The following is a 27437-nucleotide window of genomic DNA, read 5'->3' on the forward strand; positions in this document are numbered from 1 at the left end:
GTGACTGCGCCCTTCCTACCATCTCGTTGTGGCTTCTCCTTTGTCTTTGGATGTGGGGTATCTTTTTTGGTGAGTTCCAGTGTCTTCCTGTTGATGATTGTTCAGCAGTTAGTTGTGATTCTGGTGTTCTTGCAAGAGGGAGTGAGAGCACATCCTTCTACTGTGCCATCTTGAGCCAATCTCTCTCTCACTGTTCTTGAGGTTGAAAGTCCAAGATCAGGGTACCAACAGGGTCGGGTTCTAGGACCCTCTTCTGAGTTTTAAACTGCCAACTTATCATTATATCTTCACATGGCAGAAAGAGAGAGGATTACCTCTCTTGCCTCTTCTTATAAGTGCACTAAACCCATTCAAGAGGGCTCCACCCTCATGACGTAATAACCTCCCAAAGCCCCCACCTCCAATTACCATCACACTGAGGATTAGATTTCAGTACATGAATTTGGAGAGGGGGACACAAACATTCAGTCCATAACACTTCTTTACTACCTTCCAGCACTACACAGTGCTCCAGACTCATATATATGTCCTGGTCCAGTCCTAAAATCAACAATTTATCTAAGAAGCCCTGGCTCCTCATATTGGAGAACGGTATTAGAAACAAAAACAAAAATCTGGATGTTATATGTGCTTATTGCTCTTCTAATACCTCTCAATAGACTAAGAAAATATAATAGTGCATACTAACCTATGTATATACACATATCTACAAATATTTCTATATGTAACCATCTACATTTATATTAAACTAAACATGAGTTCATACTGATGTCTTCAGCTCCAATTCTTTCCCACATGGAAACTCTAGCTCTTCCCTTTCCTTGCTTATCTCTCACCTCTACTGTAACAGTGAGAAACCTAGCTTCCACCTCTTCTGTTCATTTAATGTTAAATTCAAGTATATATGTATAGCAGTTTCAGCATTTTAACTCATACCCTATTGTTAACTCATAAAGCTGTAAAACAGCTTTATCAACTAAAGTACAGTGTTTATGTGCAGTTCCTTTTGCCTTAAGCATTATAGGTTCCACTCATTTCCTAAGTTATTTACATTAGCACCTTTCCTCCCTAACTCCTTCATTGAGTTTTTTTTTATATACTTGTAATATAGTCTGATTCTTTTGTCACAGTGTGCATTCCATTCTGAGATTCTCCAATCTTCTATATAACTTTTAAAATATTTGCATACATTAAGGTTTACTCTTTGTGCTATAAATTTCTATAGGTTTTTGACAAATGCATAATATGCACAAATTATGTCTCAATTACAGTATCTCACGGGGTAATTTTACACCCTCAAATAAAAAACTATTTCACCTTCCTCCTTCCAAAATCCTGACAACCACTAAACTTAAGAATGTTTCATGTCTTTTCCTGGGTTGATAGCCTATTTATTTTCCCTTGGAATAATATTCCATTGTATGGATACATCACAATTTGGTTTAAAAAAATTTTTTTTAACTGAAGTATAGTAGATTTATAATATTGTGTTATTTTCAAGTGTACAGCACAGTGATTCCTGAAAAGGAATATGTATGTATATATATACATATATATATATGTATATGTATACACATATATATGTATATATATATATATATATACAGATTCTTTTCCCTTATGCGTTATTACAAAATATTGAGTATAGTTCCCTGTGCTATACAGTTTTTCCTTTTGATTATCTATTTCATATATAGAAGTGTGTATATGTTAATCCCAACCTCCTAATTTATCCCTTCTCCCACCTCCCTTTCCCCTTTTGTCACCATGTTTGTTTTCTATGTCTGTGAGTCTATTTCTGTTTTGTAAATAAGTTGATTTGTATCATTTTCTTAGATTCCACATATAAGCGATATTATATCATACGTTATATCGTATCAAATATGTTATATCATATTTCTCTTAATTCACTTAGTATGATAATCTTTAGGTCCATCCATGTTGTTGCAAGTGGCATTATTTCATTCTTTTTTATGGCTGAATAATATTCCACTATATCTATCTATCTATCTCACATCTTCTTTATCCATTCATCTGTCAATGGATACTTAGGTGGCTTTCATGTCTTGGCTATTGTAAATAGTGTTGCAATGAACATTGGGGTGCATGTACCTTTTTGAATTATGGTTTTCTCCAGATATATGCCCAGGAGTGGGATTGCAGGATCATATGGTAGCTCCAATTTTAGTTTTTTAAGGAACGTCCATACTGTTCTCCATAGTGGCTGTACCAATTTACATTCCCACAACAGTGTAAGAGGGTTCCTTTTTCTCCACATTCTCTCCAGAATTTATGTTATTTGTAGACTTTTTGGTGATGGCCATTCTGACCAGTATGAGGTGATACCTCATGGTTTTGATTTGCATTTCTCTAATAATTAGCAATGTTGAGCATCTTTTCATGTGCCTTTTGGCCATCTGTATGTGTTCTTTGGAGAAGTGTCTATTTAGATCTTCTGCCCAGTTTTTGATTGGGTTGTTTGGTTTTTGAAATTTGTTTATTCATTCATCTATTTAGGATATCTTTGTTGCTTCCAGTTTGGGATAATTATGAATAAAGCTACTATAAACATTCATGTGAAGTTTTTTTGTGTGACATAAGTATTCAAATCAATTAAGTAAATATCTTGGAGTGGAACTTCTATGTGTAGCAAGACCATGTTTAGTTTTGTTTAAAGAAACAAAAAAACCTGCCAAAATATCTTCCAAAGTGGCTGTACCATTTTGTATTCCCATTAGCAATGAGTGAGAGTTACTATTGCTCCACATTGTCACCAGTATTTGATGTTGTCCGTAGTCTAGATTTTGGCCATTCTAATAGATGTGTAGTGGTCTCTCATTGTTTTAATTTGCATTACCCTGATGACCTACTATATGGAGTCCATGTGTCACAACTACTGAAGCCCACGTGCCTAGAGCCTGTGCTCCATGGCAAGAGAAGCCACCACGGTGAGAAGCCCACACACGGCAAAGAGTAGCCCCCGCTTGCCGCAACTACAGAAAAAAAACCCCACGTGCAGCAATGAAGACCCAATGCAGCCAAAAATAAAATTAATTAATTAAAAAAAACTTTAATTTTGAAAAACTTCCTAATCACTAATCCTACTATTTTGCTATTTTGCTATTTTTTCAAGCTTATTTAGGGGCTGTCATGTACACACTAAAATTTATGTGGCATACCTATGTAAACTTAGGGACTGACATAATGTAAATATCATCTAAATCTATAAAATTTATTTCAAAATCAATTTACATAATATGTAAACAAACAGGCTTTCAATCAAAATTTAATTAACTTATTATTAAATATTAATATAAAACTGACATTCCCTCTAATTTATGTAACTACTGATCAAGAAAATGTTTAATTTACTTTGTGATTTTAAACCTCATTTGTCTTCTTACAAGTAATAGGAAAATATTCCATAGACAAAAGTCGTAAAAGTCAATTTATAGAATATGATTTTACTATTAAGCTTATTTCAACTTGAGTAAGTGCATTTTCAACCAATTAGGTCTAAATTTATATAGATTCTTTTAAAAATACATGTTAACCTTTTTAAGATTTAAAATGCACTTAAAGATATTTTGATCTTTTCTGATATAGGTATGCATTATTTTGTCTTAGATATAACCACTATTTGAGACGAGGTAACTGTATAACTTATCAAAAGAAGCACAGGTTTGTGAATAAGAGAGGGTAATAATAATATTAGTAATAATTAGACAATGGGCATAAACTGAGTCTGTTCTAGGCAAACCTGGTAAAAGGGTTAAACCTAAAAATTTTTAAAATCTGAGTCAAACATTACCAAAAATACTCAAAAGTTTATGAAATATCTAGCATTAACTGGCACAAATATGAAAACCTATCATTTATAATAGATGCTTAATAAATAACTTATTTAATATCAAACTGTTGATATTCACTCATTTTAAAGTAACAATTAGAAGAGCAACTTGATCTTAGCTTGCTAATAAAGGATGAGACACTAAATATAAGACAGTGATTTTTAAAAATTTTATGGAACAATTAAAAAATATATTGAACATTTTTATAGAGTTTTCCTGCTCCCAACTTATCCACCTAATAGGTTCCCTAAAAAGAATGCTACCAGTAAACATTAGTTGCATTTGTTTAAGGCCACATTTTTCCAAGTCTATTCAAAGCATATCATATCGTCAAATACTACTGGTTATGACAGAACATTAGGAAAATGTCTACTTGGGGGCTGAGACCTTCTGATACAGATAGGGGAGGAATTTGGGAAAGCACTCCAGATTCTGCCCTCCAGCCATAACAATTCGCATACAAAGTACACTCGCAGCCTCCCAAGACCCCCACAGAATTCCCATTCCTTTAGGGCATCACCTCATATCCAAGGCTCTTATCACCTACGGTATACTAGAGCCAGATGTAGATGGGGTGAACTCCTCAAGCTCCTCAGTAGCACCTGTGAACTAAAAAATGAAACACCCCCCCCAAAATCATTATCTGCCCTGTACACACCCACCAAACAATAATGAGGAAAGGACATGACAGCCACAATAGAAACCTCTATTCTAAAAGTGTAAAACAGGAAACACATAACGGATACTGGTTCATAGCAATTCTGAAGTCTAGCAGGATATTTCACCATTTCTTCTGTCCCAGGGACGGAGAATGTTCCTTGATTAGGGCCCATTTCTTCTCCCTGAGAATAGTTCTCCTTGGCTCTGCCTCCTATATCATCCTTACTTTTCCATAAGAAGTGGAATGTGTTTGCAGCTAAGTGGTTTTCTCAGCCTGTGTTCTGCTCATAGGAGGTTAGTAACACAGAGGTCTTTTTTCATTTTGAACTATCTCTGTCCCTTTTAGTTAAGTTTCTGTTAAAATTTTTGGACTTCCTATGTACTTACACCATATTTTAAGACAGACTTTTAAGGCATATTCTTCTCTACTTTGGCATTAGAATCAGGGTGTGTAGGGACAATACCTTTAAGATTATTGAAATCCCTTTTTTTTTCTAGCCAAAAGGGCCTAAGGAACTCCCTTAAGATTCTTAGAAACTCTACTGTCTAGCTGAGAAGGTCAACAAGGCAAGCCCTTAAGATTCTTAAAAGTCTTGCTGGCTAGCTGAGAGAGTCTAACAGGCAAATTCTTAATCTTCCTGAGGGTTAAATAGTCTTTCAACTGTACTCTTGAATTGATCTTCATGCTGTAACTGTTTTTCTTGAAACACCCTGGATTTGCTCTTTGTCCTCAGGTTTTAATTTACTCTGAAAATCTTTTGTGCTCTGAAAGGGTTAGATAAAAGAGAATAATTTCTGCCCCAACCCAGCAAACCCTTATTTAAAAGTGTTTCTTTAGATCGGAGGTTGATTGACTATAGCCCATATGTCAAATCAAGACTCTCACCTGCTTTTGTCAATTTTTTTTTTATTGGAGCACAGGTAGGTCCATTCATTTACATATTGTCCATGGCTATTTTCATGCTACAACTTCAAAGCTGAGTAGTCACTACAGACACCATACAGCAGTCTGAAAAGGTTAAAATATTTACTATCTGGCCCATTACCAAAAATGTTAGCTGACCTGTACTTTAGATCCTGTTTGAAAATGGAATAGTTTCTTCTTTAGTTCATTTCACCCTATTAATGATTACATACACCTAAAAGAAACCAGTTGACACATCATTCTGTCTAGAAAACTCCTTAGTCAAATATACAAGTTCATTAGATATATTTTCTATCTTTCGTATTGCCACAAGTTACAGCATTGTCAAATATTCTGCCTCTACATCATAGGGCAAAAACTCACCTTTGCTCCAGGCTCAAATAACTATTTCCTCACTGTCTGACCAGCCTCTACTGACTATCTCCTTGAGGCTCTTCTGGCCTATACCCACTGCCTAGACCCAAAGCCAATGGCACATTTTAGATTTTTGTTATGGCAGCACCTTACTTCTAGGTACCAATTTCTATTTTGGTTATCAATTGCTGCAAAACAAACCATTCCAAAACTTAATCATTTAAAATAACAATCATTTTATTGTCTTTAATGATTCTATATGTTAAACTGGGTCAGGTGACCTGTTCTGCTCCTCATTTCAGCCAGTGCTGCAATCATCTGGGCGTTCAACTGAACAGTAAATGCTTAAGATGAATACATTAGTTATTTATCACTGTGTAATATATAACACATATATATGTATATGTAACATAAGCTGTGAAGTGTCATATATAACTTAACAGCTTAAGACAACAAAAATGTATTATCTCACAGTTTTTGTGGGTCAGGAATCTGGGAGCAGCTTACTTGGGTGGTTCTGACTCAGGGTCTCTCCTGAGGTTGCAGTCAAGATGTTGGCTGAATTGCACTCATCTGAAATTTGGTAAATCTACTTCATGTATTTGTAGGCAGGGCTCAGCTCTTCACCACAAAGACCTCTCCATAGGTTGCCTGAGTGTCGTCATGACATTGGCAGCTGGCTTCCTCAAGTGAGTGATCTGAAAGAGGGCCACCACATGAAAACCACAGTACAGTTACAATCTAATCTTGGGAATTATATATTATCACTTCTGTGGTATTCAGTTGGTCATGCAAACCAACACTGATATAATGTAGGACTATACAAGGATGTGAATAATGGGAAGTGGCCTTCATTGGGTTCCATACTGGAGAACGGCTACCACAATGACTCACTCACATGGCCATCAATTAGTGTTTAATGTAGCTGGAGTGCCTCAGTTCTCATTTCTGTGGTTCCTCCATCTGCACTGAGCTTCTCACAGCATGGAGGCTGAGTTCCAGGAGGCAAGTAAAAGCCTCCCGTTCTCTAAAGCCTGGGCTGGAAAATCCCAGAATGTTCTTCTGCTACATTCTATTTGTAAAAGCTAGTCATAGGCCAGTTTAGATTCAAGGGAAGCAGAATTAAGCTCCATCTCTTAATATGAAGAGTGTGATATATGTACAAGGAAGGGAGGAATTGTTAGGGGACACCTTTGAAGATTACCTAACATTGGAAATGAATACCAAATGTCATTCTGCTCCTGCCCTCTAACCTATTGTAGGAACTTCCCATTTTCCCCTCCAAAAGACAGAGCGGCAATTTTGTCCATTGAACTAATCCCTGGATGTCAGTCTTCTGGGACTCAGAAAGGATTTCGAAGGAGTTAAAATAAAACCAGAAGAGCAAATAGAAAATACCCACTACAGTTCTGAAATATGTTATAAATACTCCCAGGGGAATCATATTTTCAGCCCCCCAAAATGATACAATTAAAAGGTTTTCAATTAACTATAAAAGTAGCTGAGTGGACAGGATGATTTTTATAACCAGTCCCTTCGTTTTGGTCTGGCCAATTGCAAGTACAGAAGTTCTTCATTTTGAAAATTTAACTCTATGTGCTACAAAAGTTGGAAATCATGTAAGTCTGGCTGACTATTCAAATATTCATTCCTATTTGAGAAGGGTTTAGAATAAAAGTAGATGCTCTTACTGTGACCCCCCCGTGTTAATATCTATGTTAACACAGCTAGAGCAAACAGCCACATTTTATATCTTTTCTTTATGATTAGTAACCTACTTTCAGTTCAGCTCTACATTCTAACTCCTTGCTAGCAAACCCTTCCAGCCTGCCCAGTTAATCTGCAGCTTCTCTTTGTAGAGACAGGGCCCTATGACTATACACCTGGCTTTGACTTAGGGCCCGTATGAACATGGATGGCTTTCCTTGATGTTAAATGTAGCCATTTTCTAGATACTACTATTAGAGTGTTTCCATCCATTGATCACACCCCAGAAATAGTGTTGTTAACTCAGATCCTACCTGATATTGTCATGTTGCCTCAGACATTGTATCTGTGGTCACCCACATTAGAGTCAGTCCTCTAACCTCTGTTTCATTCAGGCCTGACTTAATCTCCTCTCTTTAATGACCTGCCTTTGAAGAAAGCACTGTAGTAGATGGCATGCACTTTAGAAAAGTGGAAAACTGGTAATTTAGCTGTGTTTTTATGGAAGTGACAATATTTTTTCATGACCATTTGAAAAACTAATGTTGTATGGATGGTTACCTGTCATCTTCAAAAGTTAACACCGAAAGCCAGCAGCATGGCATTTTGACATTTAGTGCTAAGATCTTAAGTAAGAAGGTTGCATTTTTGTACTCTGTTCAAAACACTCTTCCTATGGATTTGTATGCCCCGACAGACTCTTTCATCTTATAAAAAGCACTATTAAATTGTTTTCATAGTTTGGTATGTGTTTGAACTTTCAGCTTTCAAAAATCTGTCTAATTGCTATCATTTTTTTCTCTTCCATTAAGCTAAATGTTTCACGTCATCACTTATAACCAAGCCAGTGATGATCTGGTTGCCAATATTTCCATTACTCATTCAAGAACCTCCATTAGTCAGAAACTTAGGTGAATTTTCAATATATTATTTTCAAAGGTACTATCATACTTTAATACAGGATATGGTACTATTTCAGGTGCAATGTGTTTTGTAAACATTAATCTTCAAATAAACTGGTATATCACTGCTATTCCATAAACATAAAAATGGAAATAGAGCTAATAAGTGAACTGCCCAAGATCTCACAAAAATCAAAGCAAAATTAGGATATCATCAATTTCATCTCTGTCTGTGTCCTTGGATTATAAAATCAGACTTTTCTTAAGGAGTTTTGTAGGCCACTTATCAAAATATGATTCAAGCTATTTTATGGGCCATTGTGTATCAGGATTATTATTGATGGCTTTAAAATAGTTTTGTCTGCAAAGTATAGAACATATAGAAAGAGTATATAAATTGTATAAGGACAGATTACAGTATAATAATAACATAAACACCCACATATCCATCACTCAGTTTAGGAAATAGAATATTACCAGTTTAAAGCCCTCTGTTGTACCTCCTTGAGTACATTTTGCTTTCTCTTCCACTACCCAGAGAAAACCACTAACCTGAAGTTTGTATTAAATATTTCCTAGGTTTCTTTATATTTTTATAACCTATGCATGAATTCTAACACAATATACGACTTCGATGAACTCTTCACACTTCGCATTTAACATAAATGGAATCTTACTGTTAGCTATTCTGACTTGCTTCTTACACTGAGCAATATAATTTGTGATTTATCTATATTGATGTATGTGGCTATGTTTCATTAAATTTCTCTGCTCTATAGGATTCAGCTGTATAATATATTACAGTTTATTTTTATAGTTGATAGATATTCTATTTTTTCCAGTATTTTGATACTACTGCAGTGCTCTTGTAAAGCATTGTTCTAAATGATTTCTTTGTGCACAGTCAAAAGGGCAAATGCCAGCTACTCGAAATCCTAGCTAATAAATACAGGCATGTTCAACTTTATTTAGTAATACTATAGCAGTCATAAGGTGCTAGAACAACGGCCAAAATTTTAGTGGTTAAAACATCAAAGGTTTATTAGTTGCCCGTGTTATGTGTTCATCTTAGATAGGGGTCAGGTGATGAGAGTCTTCCACATCATCCTTCCTTAGGGAATACTACCAGTCAACATGGAAGAGGGGGAAAACCTTGGCCAATCACTTACAGGTCTTGAAGCCTCCCACTTTGAAATGATATGGGTCACATAGCTTAACTTCAAGGGGGTGTTACAATTTTAGCACACGCTCAGGAGAAGAATAAGAAATATCTGTGAATGTCTTCTAATGATGACTCCACACTATTTTCAAAGTGATTGTTCCAATGTTCACACCTACAAGAGATAATGATTTGATATTGTCAGATATTTGATAATTGTCAGATATTTGATATTTTGTCAGATATTTTGTCAGATATTTTGTCAGATATTTTGATATTTTTATATCAATAATTTGATATTGTCAGATATTAAGACTTTTTAATCTTATGGATATGATCAATCTCACTGTGGTTTTAATTCACATCCTCCTGATTAATAATGAGATTGAGCATCTTTTGATAACTATATGTGTTTTGTACTTACCCCAAATTCTTCTTTTATAAAATTACTTATTATTTTGTCCATTTTTCTATTGAGTAATCCAGGGGTTTTTATATGGTGATTTGGAGGAGAATTTACATAATCTGGATACTAATCATTTATTGGCTTTACGTGTTGCAAATATTTTCTTAAACTCTGTGGCTTGTATTTTCACCCTCTTTAAAGTGTGTTTTCATGAACAGACTTTTTTAAATCATCTTTATTGGAGTATAATTGCTTTACAATGGCGTGTTAGGTTCTGCTTTATAACAAAATGAATCAGCTATACATATACATATATCCCCATATCTCCTATCTCTTGTGTCTCCCTCCCACCCTCCCTATCCCACGCCTCTAGGTGGTCACAAAGCACCGAGCTGATCTCCCTGTGCTATGCAGCTGCTTCCTACTAGCTATCTATTTTACATTTGGTAGTATATATATGTCCATGCCACTATCTCACTTTGTCCCTGCTTACCCTTTCCCCTCCCCATGTCCTCATGTCCATTCTCTACATCTGTGTCTTTATTTCTGTCCTGCCCTTAGGTTCTTCAGAACCATTTCTTTCTTTTTTTTTTTAGATTCCATATATGTGTTAGCATACGGTATTTATTTTTCTCTTTCTTACTTCACTCTGTATGACAGTCTCTAGGTCCATCCACCTCACTACAAATAACTCAATTTCATTTCTTTTTATGGCTGAGTAATATTCCATTGTATATATTGCCACATCTTCTTTATCCATTCATCTGAACAGATATTTTTAATCCAGTCAAATTTATTAATCTTTTATTTTATTGTTTGTTTTTCATGTCTTATTTAGGAAATCTTCTCCTACCTAAAGAAATAAAGATACTCTTCTATATTATCTTCTTAATGATTTATGGTTTTATCTCTCATCTACAAGCCTTTCATCCACTTGGAATTGATTTTCATGTATACTGTGATGTAGAGCACAATTTTTACTTTGTTATTTCCATATGTATAGTTGTATATGAGTCAGGGTAGATTATCGGTGGCTCACAGCCAGGGGGGATTTTGCTCCCTAGAGGACATTTGACAATATCTGGAAATAATTATGTTTGTCACAAAAGGAAAGAGGGTGCTTCTCTCATTGAATGAATAAATGCCAGGGATGCTGATTAAAAAATCCTACAATTCACAAGACAGCCCCCTACATCAAAGAAGTATCCATCTCATCATCAACAGTGCTGAGGTTGAGAAACTCTGGATTAGATTATCCCCCGGTAACAAAAAAACCCAAAATCTTTTGACAGTAAAGGTTATTTCTCCCTCACAATCATGTCAGTTGAGGGTTGACTGATCCTGTGTTTCCCTATATGGATCATTGCCAATCTCATAGCAGACGGGAAAAGGGAATGTAGTCATAATGTGTATGCAATAGCTCTACCAGAGCTATCACACATATCTTCTTCTCAAATTTTTTGGCTAAAATCAATGGTCTAGGTTTCCACTTTAAGGAGCTAGGAAAACAAAGCAAGTTAAACCCAAACTCAATAAAAGAAAGGAGATAATAGAGATAAGAATGGACTCAATGAAATGAGGAAGGCAAATTGTTACAACTGCTACAGAGAACTGTATGGAGGTTCCTTACAAAAACTAAAAATAAAGCTACCATGTGATCCAGCAATCCCACTCCTGGGCATATAACCAGAGAAAACCATAATTCGAAAAGATATGTGGGTATCTGGTAAATGAGGTCAAAAAGTGGGGGAGGTCAGGCTAGAGAATGAAGAACAAGAAGAACAAGGTAAAAATGGAACAATGAGGTGAGTATAATAAATAGGGATGAGAAGGGACCGAAAACAGCACAAAGAAGAAACAATAGACATTTTGTTGACTTCTTCTATTTGCAAAAAGAAGAAATCAATTCACCATTTCCTCATAGATGAAGTTGTAGCTTTGGGAAAATTATTGGGGACAAGGCTTGACCCTAAAGTCCTGGGAGTTGTATACTTGTTTTAAGGCAATTTATTCCTTTGAGAATATTAATTAGTAGAGTCTTGCAGTGGTTTTATTGCTCTCTTTAAAGGTTCTGCCATGATACACATAACTAATAGTGACATATAAATATTAATACATGGGTACTGATTAGCAAATCTATAAAGTATATTAGCAATTAGTTTATATGAATATCTCTTGATGTTTCTGAGATTTCACACATATGATATTTTAGTGCTTCTTACTATATATTGAGAGCATTAAAAATGATTAAAGAAGACAACTTAGGTGATAAAACAACTTTTGTGTGTTGTATCTGTTTATTTTTTATTTTGTGGTGAAAATTAAATCATTAATTAAATATTTATTGAGTATATACTATGTGCTAAGCTTTGAGTTGGGTACAAAGAAAGGAAATGATCTTTTTTCCTATGGAACAAACAGTTTTATTAGGGAAATTAAATTTACATATCATACATGATAGAAAATATGTGCAAAGAGAAAAATGTAGGTGAAGAGAGACTTTAAGAGATGCAATGTTTATATATAGCTCTGGGTTCAAAAAAGGCATCCTTGAGGTAGAGGGTTGAGCTGCTTGGAAGGTAAGATTGTAAATGGGATAATAATAGCTGACATTTATTCAGTATTTACTAAGTAATGGGATACCTTTCTAAGTACTAATTTTGAGGGGTGGGATTTCAAGTGATGTTTAAAAATATTTTTATTAAAGTATAGTTGATTTACAATGTTGTATTACTTTCTAGTACACAGCAAAGTGATTCAGTTATATATGTATATATTCTTTTTCATACTCTTTTCCATTATGGCTTATTACAGGATATTGAATATAGTCCCCTGTGCTATACAGTAGGGAGAAACCATTTGCAAATGATGTGAACAGGAAGGGCTTCATTTCTAAAATATACAAACAGCTCATACAACTCAATGACAACAACAACAAAAAAAACCCAACCCAATAAAAAAGTGAGCAGAAGACCTAAATAGACATTTCTCCAAAGAAGGCATCCTGATGGCCAACAGCACATGAAAAAATGCTCAACTTCATTAATTATTAAAGGAAATGCAAATTCAAAGTATAATCGGGTATCATCTCACAACAGTCAGAATGTCCATCATTAAAAAGTCTGCAAATAATAAATGCTGGAGAGGGTGTGAAGAAAAGGGAACTCTCCTACATTGTTGGTGGGAATGTAAATTGGATCAACCACTATGGAAAACAGTATGGAGGTTCCTTAACAAACTAAAAATAGAGTTACCATATGATCCTGCAATCCCACTCCTGGGTGTATATCTGAAGAAAACTCTACTTTGAAAAGATACATGTACACCAATGTTCATAGAAACACTATTCACAATAGTCAAAACATGGAAGCAAACTAAGTGCCCACCAACAGATGAATGGATAAAGAAGGTGTGATACACACACACACACACACACACACACACACACACACATAATGGAATACTACTCAGCCATTAAAAAGAATGAAATAATGCCACTTGCAGCAACATGGATGGGCTCAGACATTATCATACTAAGTGAAGTAAGTCAGAAGAAGACAAATATCGTATGATATCACTCATATGTGGAATCTAAAATATGATCTAAATGAACTTATTTACAAAACAGAAAGAGACTCACAGACATAGAAAACAAACTTATGGTTACCAAAGGGGAATGGAGGTAGGGAGGAACAAACTAGGAGCTGGGATTAGCAGATACAAACTACTATATATAAAATAGATAAACAAAACAAACTTCATGGACAATCTGCTTTCAGGGAACTGCAAAATGGGTCATAAGGCAGGAAGTTTTTATAGAATAAAGAATAAAGAACAAGGAACAGAAAATTGGAAAATATCTGCTTGGCTGGGGCTACATAGCCTTCTGTGGGGTGAGAAGGACCTGGGTTGGATTGGCGTTTAGGGACTGGCTGACTGGATATACTGTGTTTCTGTTCAAGTGGAGCATTTACAGGGAAATAAAAGTTATCTAAGTTTTGGTTTGCCCATGTAGCACAGTGGGAGGAGAAGGAGTGGCTCTAACTATATATATTTAAAATATTGACATATGTCGTGAATTTTTAAATTTATTTATTTATGGCTGTGTTGGGTCTTCATTTCTGTGCGAGGGCTTTCTCTAGTTGCAGCAAGTGGGGGTCGCTTCATTGCGGTGCACGGGCCTCTCACTATCACGGCCTCTCTTGTTGCGGAGCACAGGCTCCAGACGTGCAAGCTCAGTAGTTGTGGCTCACGGGCCTAGTTGCTCCGCTGCATATGGGATCTTCCCGGACCAGGGCTCGAACCCGTGTCCACTGCATTGGCAGGCAGATTCTCAACCACTGCGCCACCAGGGAAGCCCGGCTCTAACTATGGAGCTTAGGATTTATTTCAACAACAGTAACTGCTATTTTTGAAATTTTAATTGTGTACTAAGTATACTATTTGTAAAAAATATTTTACAACTTCATCCTGTTTTAACTATAAGAGTAGCATCTGTGTGAATATAGTTTCTTATTCTTCATGGACCATAGAACAACATAGTAAATAGTACTAAATCTATCAGTTCACCAAATGTAGACTTAGCTTTAAGATATTGAGAAGCACGCATCTGAAAATAGTAAAATAAGGGCTATGCATTGTAACATGGCTGGCTTAAATGTAGCATAAACCTTGCACATTTGACTCCTCCTGAGTAGTCTGCATCTGTCTTCATTAGAGTGAATGTATATCCCCAAACTTCTGAGTTCTTACATATAAAGGATAAAATTGATAGCTAATTAAATAGTAGCAGTGATTCATTTAAAAAATATTTATCAGACATATATTCTGGCCATGAATTGTGCTGAGAATTTAAAATGCAATGATGACCTCGCCAGACATAAGCCCTGGTACCTTGGATTTCATAATCTCATAGTGCACATGAATTTGAATGTCTAACATATTTTCTGTGAAACACTCTAAAACTACCTGTACTATATCCACTGGCCAGGCCAATGTCACTTTTTGATGGTACTTTTATCAGAGCTAAACTGCATGAAAGAAGCAGCCTTATAAGTTGCTATACGGAAGCGATTTTCACGTTTTCACAGATCTTTGGGAACATCTCAAGATGTCTCGTTATCTCTAGCATCATCATCAAATTCTCAAAACAGAATTAACAAACAAACAATGAAACCTAGTAACACTAATTATCTATGCCAAGTGGATTATTCGGAAGGCTGGGAAGTACATGCTGTAATATAAAACAAAAAACATTTTTGTAACTTTTGGGTAATGCAACTCCAAGAAGCTTGGAATGTCTACCTTAAGGTCTCTATCTTTATTTTCTTCTTCTACATAAACTTCCATGGACACAACACATTATTTCCTATTCTATCATTCATCTGAGACTTCCTAGCGGAAAGAGCACAAATATGGCTGAGGGGTCAAGATAATTTCCTGCTTCAATTGGTTCAAGATTTCTCTTTCAGAATTAAATACTTTTTAAGAAGAGAGGGAAAAAAAGGAAAAGTAATCACTAGCTTTTAAGTGAAATGTTTACTAATCCTGTAAGTATTTTGCTTGTGCTAATTGGTTATTGAACAATATTTTGCAAACTGTGTGCCTTCCAGTATTTTGCCTAAGAGGAAGGATTCTGCATCCATTTGATTAGAATTTTTGAGCTTTTAAATATTTTCATCACTACAAAGCCATGTTAAGGAAAATGTATCAGACGCCAAATCTTAATACATTGGTGACTGGCAATACTTGCCTTTGTGTCGTCACATTAATTTTTTTGGTGTTGCTTTAGCAAAAAGCTTTTTCTGGGATCTTTGAAATATAAATGTATAACGCTATAAAGTTATAAAATTAAAATTTTCTATTATAAAAAGAATTATAAAATTGGCAGAGATGTATTTTTAAAAATATATATTATTAACAGTTGCAACTTGTCTTTGTAAATCAAAATTTTCTTGATAGTTTGCTACCAAAAAAATAAATAAATCAGATGCTAAGGCTGTTATTTACAACAACTAATTTCAAATCTATATGTCATCAAATTAATTTTATCCATAATTAATTTTTAAATAAATGTAAATTTAATTCATATGTTAGTCAGTTTATATTAATATAAGACCTTTTTTCTTCCATTTTATAAAAAGATTTTTATTTTTATTGGGAAAAGTAGTCCACTTAAAACCACAACATATATGTGTGTGCTTGGCTTAGCTTTTATTTTCAGTGTTGGGTTATCTGAGTATCTTTATTTGTCAGAGTGGAATATTTAAGAACTATTTATAACTACTATTTAATGCTACTTATGAGGTTGTAATGAAGATATTATGTCCATTGAATTGATATTTAAGTTCAACTGGAAAAATTACATTAGTAATTTTTTTCTGTATTTTCTCTGAAGAATATATAACTCAATGCCTGTCTATATTTGAACATTATGCCAATCAAATGTTGATGTGTACTCACTTCAGAAGGCTTGAGGAAAACCATGTTAAATTTGGATGACAAGAAATCCAAATCCTTTGTTATAAATCCAGAGGAAAAGTTTATTTGAAAATAAAATACAATATTGAATGAAATCAATGTTAACAATCCTATCAAATGGGGGTAAACACATTGATTGAAATCCCAGGCAGATAACATGATGAGTGAAGTGGTCCAGTACAAGTGTGAATGAGGGAATCAGGGCAATGCCTTGAGCCCATGTCCTACCTAAAAAGGACAATTGCTATTTAGCTTTGGCCAGTAGTTACTACATGTGAGTGTGGGACTAGAGTTACCAGATTATGTAATTTTTCAAAAAGACACTGAAAAACATATTTTTAAAAAACATGGAAACTATTTTTAAACGTTGGCCCCCAAAATAAAAGCACAGTGCTGGCAAAATAAAACAAGGTAGTTAGTCTATAACCTCCCAACTATGTAAATCAAGCTCAATTATTTAAAATAATTTTCTTTTTGTATGAATCACAGGGACATATATGAGTCTGCATTATGAAAGAATAATTCATTATTTAAAACTATGTAAAGAATTCAGGCTCATACATAATATGTAAAGTCACTTAAGCATTTACATATTTTTTGAAAATATATATTTCAGTGCATTTTATTCTTCTTCCTTTGACTACTAACAATATATTTAAAAGCTATAAGTAAATATTCCCTCCAAAAGTAATAGCTTTAAACTTAATTAACTGTTTAACTCCTTAGAAAAGGATTAAAGAAGACATTTCCTTGAGTCCTTAACCATATTTCATACTGTTTTCAAATTAACCTTACAGAAAGTCAGAACTACAAGGATTCTTGAAAATTATTTAATACAATCCTTTATGTTATGTATGAATAAGGTCTAGAAAGGAGAAGTGCTTGTCCAATATCACAGAAATAGCTAACCACAGAACTGATAAGCCAAATAGCATAAAGTTAAGAAGTAACAGTTAATATTCCAAATTAAGTTTATGAAAAGAATTACAAGATAGCATGTGAGAAAATATATCATATGTAGTAAGCTAGAATATAAAATGTACAACTGGTATAGATACTGACATAAGTAAATTTTACTAGGAGGTCTAACTAAATAGCCTTACTGTTACTTTTAATGTACATTCATTAATATTTTTATGGTTGGTAAAGCAGTTTTCAAGCTGTTAACTAAGAGTGAAAGAATTCTGGATGGGTATCATTTGTGAGCATCTGGGGGGATTTTCAAAGAAGCTTGTGCCAGTGGACAGAGCTGGTGTCCTGAGCCTTAATAGTAATTAAACTTACTGTCTGTCTTTCATCTTTGCTTTGCAAATAAGCTGAGAAATCGGAGATTTCTCATTGACAAAAAAATAGGAATTTAGTAGGCAGTTCAATAGAAAAAGGGTTTTAGAAAGTGTAAAAGATGAAAACTCTGCTTCTGTCAGAAGAGCTGACAGGATTCAGACAGGTTCCAGCAGGGAATGATGGCATTTTCTATCAGAACCACAGGGACTGGATACTAATGTAGCCAGTGTGAATTTGCTCCACATACTAAGTAGCATGCTTTATTTGTTCTAAAAACAAACTACACCATATTCCAAATCTCCACCATCTAGAGTGGTAAAAAATTATATTTCTTGTATTTAATAAATGGGGTTATTTTCTTCCCTAGAAATATCCAAAGACCTGGAAGAGGTATAGTTGGTCCAGAAATGGAATGGTGGCAGGGAGGTGGTCGTTATGGCAGTTATTATCTCCTTATGCTCCATGATGCCTTTATTGCAGTTCATCTTCTGCTCTATGTAGGGCACTGATTCACTGACAGGCTCAATAATCCTCCCCTGGTGATGCCACTCACTGAGTGCAAGCTTGGCCTCAAAGACCTATAACGTTTCCTTCTAGGCTGCAATGCTAAGTGGTTTGTTTTTCACATCACTCAGCCATTCCCCGTTAATGTTAGCTGCATGCAAGTGGACTCTGACATTTTATAATTCTGTCTCTCAGGTAGAATCACTTCCCCCTTCTCAATTCTCAGTACTGACATCTCTCTCCTTCTTCTGGATGAGCCACTCATGCCTCAAAAACTCTTGGGTGGGGTTTTTCCTCCAGATAATAGCTCAATAACTCCTAACACACAAATTCAGGTAAAGGAACTAAGTTTCACTTAAAGTAGAACTAACTTCATAGCCAGTCAGTAAAAATGATTCAGCAAAGGATAAGCCAAATAGGTGAAAGATAAAGACATGTGATGATTGGGTCAGGGGTGGAGTGGAAGGTTGTATTAATAAAATAAGCAATTGAAATCCTTGGGATTGGTTAGGGGATTATGGGTCCATGTCTCAGCTCACATGATGGGTTGAAGTTAAAAGTTCTAGCTTGGGACTGGAGTTGGGGATGAAGACCTGAAAATAAACCTGTAAATGAATTTGAGAAATGTATTACCTAGCTGAGGGGGTATTCCAAATCTATCTCCAGCTAACAATACCTGGATAAGCATGCCACCTTGGCATATTTGAAGTAAGAAAAAGGGAAGCAAGCCTTGGTGTTCCATAAACATATGCCAACTAAACCAATTTATGGCTAAGTTTCCATAAAGTTTCTGTTGTTAGTATACAGGGAATGGATTAAACTTTTATTTTTCTATGCTTCTTGTTTTTTTCTTTTCTTAGTTTCCAAATAAACTTTATTAGAAAAATTCCAATTCTTCCTCAGTTTAACAGGGAAAATGTTTTATTAGACCAATGCCAAGGCATAAAGGAAATCTGAGTGTTTATGAAGCGTAGCATGGTGGTGTTACTATTCATTTTGGCTTAACATTATAAGAAGAGCTAGTGGAGCAGAGAAGTGAAAATGCATAATGAGAAAATTTGGAACAGTTAAAATATTTACCCTTTAGCACCACAGGTTTTTCTGTCATGGGGGTAGTAGGGCTTCTGGAGAATGGAGGATGTAGAGAGTATATAAAATTATATATCATAATCCTAGTTAGTGTGTGAGTACCAGGCATTTTGAAGGCCCTGTAACATACTACTGATAGGGATATTGATAACTATATTCAATCTAAAAGAGAATCTTATCATCTCCTTCCTTATGTTTGTCCTCCTTCTTTACCTCCTTCTCAGGTAACAATAAATAGACTTACCTAAATTTTTTTTTTTTTTTTTGTGGTACGCGGGCCTCTCACTGCTGTGGCTTCTCCTGTCGCGGAGCACAGGCTCCAGACGCGCAGGCCCGGTGGCCATGGCCCAAGGGCCCAGCCGCTCCGCGGCATGTGGAATCCTCCTGGACCGGGGCACGAACCCGTGTCCCCTGCATCGGCAGGCGGACTCCCAACCACTGCGCCACCAGGGAAGCCCCGACTTACCTAAATTTTAATTAAGAAATAGAGTATTGTTAATATTTAGGTCATTGGGAAGTTATAACTATAACCCTCTGGCTTCTGATACCTTCCATGATACATGACAGGCATAGTTAACATTGTGCTGGGACACTGGATTTCCACACAAAAAAAGAATGAAGTTGGAATATCTCATACCATATACAAAATTAACTCAAAATGGATCAGTAGCCTAAATATAAGAGCTAAAACCATAAAACTCCTAGAAGAAAACATAGAAGTAAATCTTCATGACTTTAAATTTGCAATGAATTCTTAGAAATGACACCAAAAGAAGAAACAAGAAAAAATAGATAAGTTGGACTTCATCAAAATTTAAAACTTTTGTGTATCAAAGCACAGTATCAATAAAATGAAGACAAGTTACAAAATGGGAAAAATATTTGTAAATCATGTATCAGATAAAGGACTAGTATGCAGAATATATAAAGAACATCTACTACTGAACAACAGAAAGATAACCCAATTTAAAACTGGGCAAAGTAGTTGAATATACATTTTTTCAAAGACAATTATAAAGGCTACGGCCAGTGTAAAATGCATAATTTCTGAAAGGAACTGTGATATACTTTTTATTTTTTTTTTATTTATTTTTTTAAATAGGTAAGATGGAGTTATCATTAAGAAGAAATTTTTAAAAAAAATTTATTTATCTATTTATTTTTGGCCACGTTGGGTCTTTGTTGCTGCATGCAGGCTTTCTCTAGTTGCGGCGAGCAGGGGCCATTCTTCATTGCAGTGCACGAGCTTCTCATCACGGTGGCTTCTCTTGTTGCGGAGCATGGGCTCTAGGTGCGTGGGCTTCAGTAGTTGTGGCTCGCGTGTCCTAGAACACAGGCTCAGCAGTTGTGGTGCACGGGCCTGGTGGCTCTGTGGCATGTGGGATCTTCCCGGACCAGGGCTCGAACCCGTGTCCCCTATATTGGCAGGCAGATTCTTAACCACTGTGCCACCAGGGAAGCCCTATATTTTTATTAAATAATATTTTTGACAGGAATTAAAAGCTAAACAGAAGTATACTGTGTGTGAGGTGTGTGTGTGTGTGGGGGGGTGTATGTGTGTGTATTCTTTCTTCTATCATTGTAGAATAGCCAGATAAATACAATAAACATGTTCTCATCGAACATATAGGCTATATACTTTATGTTAAATGAGAACATGTTTATTATATTTTTAGTATAATCTTTTTGAGGTTCATCTCCATTGTAGCATGTATAAGTACTTCACTTCTTTTTATGGTTAAGTAATATTCTATTCTATGACTATACCATGTATTTTATCCCTTCATTAGTTGATGGAGATTTGAGTTGCTTCCAGTGTTTGGCTACTGTGAATAATGCTGCTATTAGCATTCATGTAAAAGTATTTGTTTGAACTTATGGTTACCGGGGGGAAAAAGGGGGAGGGATAAATTAGGAGATTGGGATTGACATATACACACTACTATATATAAAATAGATAACTAATAAGGACCTACTGTATAGCACAGGGAACTCTACTCAATATTCTGTAATGACCTATATGGGAAAAGAATATAAAAAAGAGTGGATACATGTATATGTATAACTGATTTACTTTGCTGTACACCTGAAACTAACACAACACTGTAAATCAACTATACTCCAATAAACACTGAAAAAAATAGAAGTATTTGTTTGAAACCTGTTTTCAATTCTTTTGGGTAAGTATGTAACCTATGAGTGGAATTTCTGGGTTATATAGGAATTCCATATTTAGCTTTTTTTTGAGAAACACCAAACAGGGTGGCTAAAGTTCACAGAGTGTCACATTGCTGAGAGAAAAGAGCTTCACAGAGATAAAACTTTGGAAATATGAATGGGTCCCCGTGAGTCTTCAGCTGAGTACTAATCATCTCATGCACTGGAGGAAACTACCTAAAGATTAGAGGTAACAGTACTTGGTGCTCACTCAGAGCTAGAAATATTTCCTGTCCCCTCTACTCAAAATGGAAAACCTCATAATTCACTCTGCTAGAGTACTAAGAGTGTTTTGCCTCAGTTGTGGGGCAAGATTAGCCCTGGATTATAAGGTGACCTCACCCCATCTCATAAGCTTAAAGCAAGACCCGCAAATATCAAACTGTTTCCAGAAGCCACATTAAAGAACAAAGGTCAAGAATATTTGTAGAAACACAAAAATATCCAGCATACAATGTAAAATTAACAATGCCTGACATACTGTAAAAATAATCAGACATGTAGAAAGGTGGGACAATATGATTCATATTGAGGAGAAAAAGCAAACAACCAAAACTGTATCAGAGGGACTTCCCTGGTGGCGCAGTGGTTAAGAATCCGCCTGCCAACGCAGGGGGCGCGGTTTCGAGCCCTGGTCCAGGAAGATCCCACATGCCACGGAGCAACTAAGCCCGTGCACCACAACAACTGAACCTGCGCTCTAGAGCCCGCGAGCCACAACTACTGAGTCTGCATGCCACATCTACTGAAGCCCATGTGCCTAGAGCCTGTGCTCCGCAACAAGAGACACCACTGCAATGAGAAGCCTGCAGACTGCAACGAAAAGTAGCCCCCGTTCACCGCAACTAGAGAAAGCCCACACACAGTAATGAAGACCCAACACAGCCAAAAATAAATAAATTAATTAATTAAAAAAAAAAGTAAGTGGAGCTGAATTAAAAAAATATATCAGAAATTACAAAGGATAGAATCAATAAAGATATTAAAACAATTATTGTAACTGTCTCCCATATATTAAAGAATCTACAGGATTTATTCAACATACTAAGTGGGTTCTTAGAAGATATAAAAAAGACCCCAAATTAACTTTCAGAGATGAAAACTTCAACATCGGAGACAGGAAGCCTCCTTAACTTTTACTGGATCTGTATAAATGGAAAATTCTAAGTTTAGTGATCAGAAGTCTGATCTGAATCACCAAAATAGAGTCATGGCCCCTGAATCAAATTCTAGACCTGAATCAATTTACAAATCCTAGAAGGGGACCTTGAGAAAGGATCTTGCTATATTATGAAAATTTTATACTGTGTGACAATGAGCTCCTACTCATGGTATTTCCTGGTCTTATATTATTATGAAGCAGCTGGCTTAATAGGACTGTGGATTGCTCTTTTGATGACTCAGTTATGGTGCCAGGTAGGTGGCAATACCTTGTGAGATTGAGACAATGTCCTCTAGGATGTGCTCAATGCTTTAAATCAACCTCTAACATATGGTGCTATTTCTCCCATCACCAGGATTTACAAATCCTTACATTGTAAATCCAAGAGCTGGAAATGAGAGCCACTCCTCTCACATTGCCTCTAGTCATCTTGGCTAGCAAAATGTTTCTTTCCCATTCCCATGACTTTAGGGTATGTTGGCCTAGAGGTCATAGTTTCAAAACAAGGAATGCATCCCCCAGGGGACACAATAAATATTCCATTGAACTGGAAGTGGCTGCCATCTGGCCACTGTGGGCTCTTCAAGCCTCTAAATCAACAGAAAAAGAAAGGAGTTATGCTGGCTGCAGTGATCAGTCCTGGCTATCAAGGAAAATAGGGTGCTATTGCACAATGAAGGTAAAGTAGATTCTGTCTGAAATACAGGAGAACCCCTAGGGCAGCAGTCCCCAACCTTTTTGGCACCTGGGACCGGTTTCATGGAAAACAATTTTTCCACGGATAGGGCAGGGTTGGGGAATGGTTCAAGCAGTAATGCCAGCGATGGGCAGCGATGGGGAGCAGCAGATGAAGATTGCTCACTCACCGCTCACCTCCTGCTGTGCGGCCCAGGTTCCGGAGGCTGGAGACTCCTGCCCTAGGGCATCTCTTTGGATTCCTATGTACTTTGATTAAAGTCAGTGGAAAACTATGACAACTCCATTCAGGTAGGATTTCTAATAGCCCAGATCCTTTAGAAATTAAGGTTTGGGTCATCCCACTTGGCAAAGAACCACAACCAACTGAGGTGCTTGCTGAGGGCAAAGGGAATATGGAAAGAGTAGTGGAAGAAGGAAATGAAAGAAGGTAGTGGAAGAAATACCAGCTATGATAATGTGACCATTTGCAGAAAGGAAGACAATAATCATTATGAGTATTTCTTTACTATTTTCATGCGAATATTTGTATATGTATTAAATATTTTTGTTTTATTACCTCTGTCATCCTCTTATCATGTAACATGTGTTAATAACAATTAACTTTATATTTCAATATTTAAATTATAGGATATCACAGGAGATGTGTGAACATCACCCGAAGATTTTGTATCCTCTCCTGGGGAAAGGGTTAGCATTTTTCAGTTTTACGTGGGATAGTTCATTCTATCATGTCATTAAGTTCATTATGTTAGTCAGAAGTATGATTTTACTATTTTTATTTAGTGATTAAATATGGTTTAAAGAGATGTATATGGGTGCCAAGTTGACAAACAGTGGCCTGTGACGGCTGTGTGATATGACGGCAGTCTAGTATGTTTCTAGTTAGAGTGGTCTACAAGGGAGATTCTCTTGTGAGAGTTGGAGAACAGAAGGGAGGCAGCAGACATTTTGTTGCATACATAAAACCTCTCCTAGTTATTCAATCAAACAATAGGTTCTGCTTTGAAGGAATTTTGAGATGCAATTAAAGTTCCAATTTTGAGTTAATCAAAAGGGAGGTTATTCTGGGTGGACCTGAAAATCAGGTGGTAGTCATTAAAGCAACCATGTCTCTGAAAATCTGAGACTCCAAGCACGGTTGGGCCTGCAATTGTTCTCTCTTCCCTCTGTGTCTTTCCTTCCTGACTGTCCATCTATGGGCTTCGGGCTTGCTTAACCAGAGTCAATTCCCTTATTATCACTGTATATCTAGACAGTACCTACATCTATATATGTGTGTGCATGTATACATACCCGTGTGTGTGTGTGTGTGTGTGTGTGTGTGTGTGTGTGTGTGTGTATACATTTAAAAAGTATATATCCTGGTGGTCTGCTTCTCTGGTTGAAACCTGACTGATAGAGATTAAAAGAGATTTGAGAGACATGAACCAGTAACAGTATATTTATCTGGGTTGAGGTTTGAACAAAATGTTAAAAACTTTTTAAGACTATTGAGGAAATTTAAACACAGACCAGATATTGGACAATATTAAGAAGTTCGTGTCAATTATTTTCAATGTAATGATGATATTTTAGATATTTTAAAAAGCCTATAATATTTTCAAAATAAAAATGGTATGATAGAGTTTGTTTCAAATTATCCCAAGGGACAGGTTATAAATGAAACAATATTGGTCATGAGTTTACAGTTTTGAAGGTAGGTGTATGGTACATGGGATTCATTATACTATTTTATCTCCTTTTGAATACATTTCAAAGTTTCCATAATAAGAAGGTAAGATAAAAAAATTAAAAGCCCAAAAATACTTAACCTTGAGAAGAAAAGGCTAAGTAAAGGCAAATTTTGCATTTACTAATTTTTCTACCCCACTACAGACATTAGGTAGAACTGCAATATCCAGCCTCTTCTGTCTCCCTCTTTCTATCACACACACACACACACACACACACACACACACACACTCACTCACATACCCTCTTTCTATACCATATGCACATAAACATCCATACATAAAATGTAGGTTTTAATAAGAAAGCTCTATATACTCTTAGTTATATGAAATGACACATGTATAAAAGAATTTAGAATTACGTGATGTCAATTAAACACTTCTGACCTACCACAGAAATGCTTACATAGTGAAACCAAAAGATTAAATAGCAAGGCAGAATCTAGGGATGAGTACGGTAATGTAATTTTTTAAAATATATAAGGATGTCAATTTTTTTGTACTTATGAACACAAACAACACTGTTATAAGACAAACAGAACTTTAAATTATTTGACCTATAACAAACAGTGGAAATAGCAAATAGAAAGAAGGCTTTCCAGAAACATTAAAAGCTTGTTTGGAAGTCAAGAAGGACTATGGCTTATTTGAGCAGCAAGAAGTAAACAGACAGGAAATCTGAACAATCCATAATGTAAGCAATTCCCTGATGCTACCTGTGGGTCCAGTGGTTTATCATTTGAAGTTGTATTTTATTATATTTATGATGTCTCATTTATTATTTCTTCATTCACTTCATCTTGTTACATACAGTACCTTCTAATGAAGGAGTAATCCTATCAAAATGATAGATTCCATGTTAAAATGTGAAAAGATACATTAAAAAATTCTATTCTAGGGCTTCCCTGGTGGCGCAGTGGTTGAGAGTCCGCCTGCCGATGCAGGGGACACGGGTTCGTACCCCGGTCCGGGAAGATCCCACATGCCGTGGAGCGGCTGGGCCCGTGAGCCATGGCCGCTGAGCCTGCGCATCCGGAGCCTGTGCTCCGCAACGGGAGAGGCCACAGCAGTGAGAGGCTCGCGTACTGCAAAAAATAAATAAATAAAATTCTAATCTACTCCTTTCTATCTCTGTTCTTAATCTTTGGCCTTAGCTCTAGCTAATAAAAGTATAGATAGGGAATAAAACATCATGGAGGGTAGAGGATGTGAGAATGTGCTAATTTATTACACCACAATATAATATATGATTGACCTATGATAAACATTTCTACTATTACACATGGGGAAATTGTTATTTAAAGGAATTTGATGAATAAAAAAGACTTTATGGTTTATAACTGGCAGGGCTAAAACAAAAAGTCAAAGCTCTTGAGTATTATTAGGGTGACCATATAATTTATTGTCCAAATTGGGAAAATTCTGAGGGTAACTGATAATTGCTCTGGGACATCTGGCACAAGCCAAGAACATCTTGGTCAAATGAAGACTCAGGATCACTCTAGACATTATCAGAATAAAATATAATGTATGTGTACTTGAAGATATTTTATGGAAGCAACAGATAAGTGATTTAAACTTAGTTGATAAAACATGTGAGTACTACTCAACTATCGCTTCTTTAGTTTACTTTTATAGCTCTTTTTTTCTTATTCTTTTTTTTTTGCTCTGTCTTAACAACTTTATCATTTACTTTTTTCACCCCAGCAATTTTTCACATCTAAATGGCTTAAAAGATGAAACTTCACAATTTGAATTATCGTCTCAAGAAAATATTTTCAACTATAGATTTTAGTGAATTATTATTTTTAAATGCAAAAATATAGGGAACAAATGTATTAAATATATTCTTTACAGTATCAAAATTGTTTTCCTTGGTATATTATTTTGCAGTGCACCTAAAGTACATCTTCAAAATGTGTATTATTAACTGATTTTAAAATGCATCTTAAAGCACACAATACGTACTTTGATTTTGATAATTTTCTTTGTATGATTCTATGAATGGTAGCAAACATACTAATATAGAAATTTGTTTTTGGAGACTTACAGAGCATTTTCCAATTCTATTTTATAGATGAGGAAACTGAAACTCAGAGCAGGTAGATGAGTTACTGTACGTAACAAAGTTAGTAAGTTTAAGAGTCAGAACCAGATTATCAGTTCAAGGTTCTTTTTGTTGTTTGTTTTTAACTTTTTATTTTAAAATAAGTTTAGTCTTAAAGAAGAGTTGCAAAGATAGAAGTTCCCCAATACTCTCCCCCAGGTTCCCCTAAGGTTAACCTTTTACATATCCATGTTCCAATTA

The sequence above is a fragment of the Lagenorhynchus albirostris genome, chromosome 1, assembly GCF_949774975.1.
Source record: "Lagenorhynchus albirostris chromosome 1, mLagAlb1.1, whole genome shotgun sequence".
In the NCBI taxonomy this organism is placed as follows: domain Eukaryota; kingdom Metazoa; phylum Chordata; class Mammalia; order Artiodactyla; family Delphinidae; genus Lagenorhynchus; species Lagenorhynchus albirostris.